The sequence below is a fragment of the Trichosurus vulpecula genome, chromosome 7, assembly GCF_011100635.1.
Source record: "Trichosurus vulpecula isolate mTriVul1 chromosome 7, mTriVul1.pri, whole genome shotgun sequence".
Classification (NCBI taxonomy): domain Eukaryota; kingdom Metazoa; phylum Chordata; class Mammalia; order Diprotodontia; family Phalangeridae; genus Trichosurus; species Trichosurus vulpecula.
The window spans coordinates 246,474,362-246,478,678 of NC_050579.1; positions in this window are offsets into that span (position 1 = coordinate 246,474,362).

Here is a 4,317-nt window from a genome sequence, read left to right on the forward strand (position 1 = left end):
TACAGCTATTAGGACAATTGAAAGGGATACACATGGATTGTGAATGCCTGTATAAATTAACTGATGTAAGGATAAAAAACATAAGTAAGAGATATAAAGGGAGGGCTATGAGAGAAGAGGTAAGGAGGTAGTAGAAAAGTGTAAATTACACCAAATGAAGAGGCACAAAAACATATTATAGTAGAGGGACGGAAGGGAGGGAGAAGAGCAGTATGCTTTACTGTCATCTGATCTGGTTCAAGAAGGGAATAACATACCCTGGTAAGTTTAGAAATCTAACTTGACCTATGGGAAGTAGGAGGGGAAGGGGGGGAAAAAGAGAGGGGGGTGGTCAGAAGGGAGGGGAGAAGTAGCAAGTGGGAAATGGTAAGATAATGGAGGGGAATAAAGAGGGAGGGTAAACTGAGAAAGGTGGTGGTCAAAAGCAAAACTTTGTTGAGGAGGAGAAGGGGAAAGGGAGAAGTAAAAGCATAAACAGGAGGAAATAGGATGGAGAAAAAGACACAGATAGAAATCATAACTCTGAACGTGAAAGGGATGAACTCTCTCATAAAACAGAAGCAGGTTAGTGGGAAAAACTGCTGGGGACAGGGGGATAGAGTTCGCGGTTCAGCCACCACCCTGGGGGCAGCAGAGGTGGGACAGCTACGGAACTACAGCTGTAGTTGCTTCTGGCCCCAGGCCTACCTGGTGGGAGGAATTAAGTGGCAGATCAGAGCAGGAGTGCAGAGCCTGCTGAAGATCTAAGTCCAGTCTGGGTTGGGGGTTCTTGGGGAAGGAGGAGTGCTGGTGTGGCAGAGCTGGCTGTAATAGCTCTGAAATCAACCATGCATCCCCCCCAAGCTTGGAATATAGTACTCTTTACTCTACAAGCAGTCATACCCCGCTGAAAAACTCAAGGGTCAAGTAAGTTGGGTAGGAACATGACCAGGCAGCGAAAATACACCCAGATTCAGTCTCAGACTTTGGAATCTTTCTTTGGTGACAAAGAACACCAAAACATACAGCCTAAAGAAGTCAACAAAGTCAAAGAGCCTACAACAAAAGCCTCCAAGAAAAACATGAACTGGTCTCAGGCCATGGAAGAGCTCAAAAAGAATTTGGAAAAGCAAGTTAGAGAAGCAGAGGAAAATTGGGAAGAGAAATGAGAAGGATGTGAGAAAACTATGAAAAACAAGTCAATGACTTGCTAAAGGAGACCCAAAAAAATACTGAAAAATATACTGAAAAAAAAAACACCTTAAAAAATAGACTAACTCAAATGGCAAAAGAACTCCAAAAAGCCAATGAGGAGAAGAATGCCTTGAAAGGCAGAATTACCCAAATGGAAAAGGAGGTCCAAAAGACCACTGAAGAAAATACTACCTTAAAAATTAGATTGGAGTAAGTGGAAGCTAGTGACTTTATGAGAAATCAAGATATTACAAAACAGAACCAAAGGAATGAAAAAGTGGAAGACAATGTGAAATATCTCATTGGAAAAACCACTGACAAGGAAAATAGATCCAGGAGAGATAATTTAAAAATTACTGGACTACCTCAAAGCCAAGATCAGAAAAAGAGCCTAGATATCATCTTTCAAGAAATTATCAAGGAGAACTGGCCTGATATGCTAGAGCCACAGGGCAAAATAGAAATTGAAAGAATCCACCAATCGCCTCCTCAAATAGATCCCAAAAAGAAATCTCCTAGGAATATTGTCGCCAAATTCCAGAGCTCCCAGATCATGGAGAAAATACTGCAAGCAGCCAGAAAGAAACAATTTGAGTATTGTGGAAACACAATGAGGATAACATAAGATCTAGCAGGTTCACCATTAAGGGATCGAAGGGCTTGGAATACGGTATTCCGGAGGTCAATGGAGCTAGGATTAAAACCAAGAATCACCTACCCAGCAAAACTGAGTATCATGCTCCAAGGCAAAATGTGGATTTTCAATAAAATAGAGGACTTTCAAGCTTTCTCAGTGAAAAGACCAGAGCTGAATAGACAATTTGACTTTCAAACACAAGAATCAAGAGAAGCATGAAAAGATAAACAAGGAAGAGAAATCATAAGGGACTTAGTAAAGTTGAACTGTTTTGTTTACATTCCTACATGGAAAGATGATGTGTGTAATTCATGAGACCTCAGTATTAGGGTAGCCGAAGGAAATATACATATATGAGGGCACAGGGTGAGTTGAATATGAAGGGATAATATCTAAAAAAATCAAATTAAGGGATGAAAGAGGAATATATTGAGAGAGGGAGAAAGGGAGAGATAGATTGGGGTAAATTATCTCACATAAAAGTGGCAAGAAAAAGCAGTTCTGTAGGAAAGGAAGAGGGGGAATGAGTGAATATTGCTCTCATCGGATTTGACTTGAGGTAATACCATACACACTCAACTGGGTATCTTGCCCCACATGAAAGTAGGGGGAAGGGGATAAAAAAGGGGAAACAATAGAAGGGAGGGAAGATATGGGGAAGAAGTAATCAAAAGCAAACACTTTTGAAAAGGGACAGGGGTCAAGGCAGAAAACTGAATAAAGGGGGACAGGATAGGATGGAGGGAAATAAGTCTTTCACAACATGACTATTATGGAAGTGTTTTGCATAACCATACATGTATAACCTATATTGAATTGCTTGACTTCTCAAGAAGGGTGGGTGGGAAGGGAAGAAGAGAGAAAATTTGGAACTCAAAATTGTAAAAACAAATGTTAAAAAGATTTTAATTGTTTTTACGTGCTGTAGTAGCCTAAGTCATATGTGGCGGCAGGAGCTTCCTGACAGGAAAAGGAAGTCATGTCACAGGAAACGGAGAGAGAGAGAAAGAGAGAGAGAAAGAGAGAGAGTGCGAGCACGAGAGAGCAGTTATGGCTGCTAATGACGGCCCTCGTGAAAGTTACAATTGAACAGGCTGACTCAGCTGTACTGTGAGTTTGTTTTGGGGGAAGGCCCCAGCAGGTGGCTGGAGACGTTTGGGGATGGCTAGGTTCCAGGTTGTAATACTGTGTGTGGAATGTTTTACTGCTGTGATCGACTGGATCTGGTTCTCTGGTGTCTGAATAAATGGTTTACCTCTTCTACCTTCTATGTGGAGAGTCGTATACTTTGTGATACAGAACTACATAGGCATTTTGACATTTATCATCTACATTGTTATTACTGCCTTACTGTTACACATGCAAAAAGGGAACAACCCAAAATAAAAATCCCAGAATTGTTTCACACGGCCACCAGGTGGTCTCTGACCTTGGACAAGCACCTGTAGTACCCATGTTCTGGTCACTAATATCCTATGAATCAAAGTTATCCCACTGTTGCTATTACCCCTCACTATCAGGGCTACAGCTCACTGCACGGCCATTGATGTAAGAATCGAGATCTCCCCACACTGCCTGGGGCGGCAGGCTCCAGCACATGTCTTTGCTCGCAAGCTGCTTTCCTCATTTTGAAATTAAAACTTGTTTGATTGCTGACTTGCTTTATTCAGCTCTGGTCACCCATAGGTCAGAGACCGGTTCCAGTCTGGTTGACACTTTACAACAGCCAGATCTCACATATTGTTGTTCAGTCACTTTCATTCGTGTCTGACTCTTCATGATGCCATTTGGGGTTTTCTTGGCAAAGATATTGGAGGGGTTTGCCATTCACTTCTCAGCTCATTTTGCATGAGGAAACTGTGGCAAACAGAGTTAAACAACTTGCTCAGGGTCACACAGCTAGTATCTGAGGCCAGATTTGAACTCGGATGATCTCACAGGTTCATAAATCTAAAGCTGAAAAGTACCTCATTTCAGAGCTGTGGAAACTTGAGTCATCATAATCTGACTCATCATAAGGAGTAAGTGGCAGATCCAGGATTTGAATTCAGGTCTCGATTCCAGATCCAACATACCATCAACTGCACCATGCTACTTCCCCTTAGGAAGGAAATATGCAATTATTAAGCACCAACTCTGAGACAGAGAATGTGCTATATTTTACGAATATCTCATTTGATTTATCCTCAGAAAAACCTTGGGACAAAGATACTACTGTTATTCTAATTTTACAGTTGAGGAAACTGAGGCAGAGATTCAGTGACATACCCAAGGTCACACAACTAGCATCAGAGGCCCAATCGAATAGTACTCTATCTACTATGCCACCTAGCTGGCCCTTAGTATCTTTAGAGAAAATCCCCCAACTGGATCTACTTCCATGATAAGAGTCCAAGGAAAACCCTGTATCTTACAAAATTAATAATTGCCATCTCAGACCAACAAGCTAGATTTATGAGCACAAGATGAAAGGAGTCAAAGGAATAAAAGTGCTTCCCTAAAACACA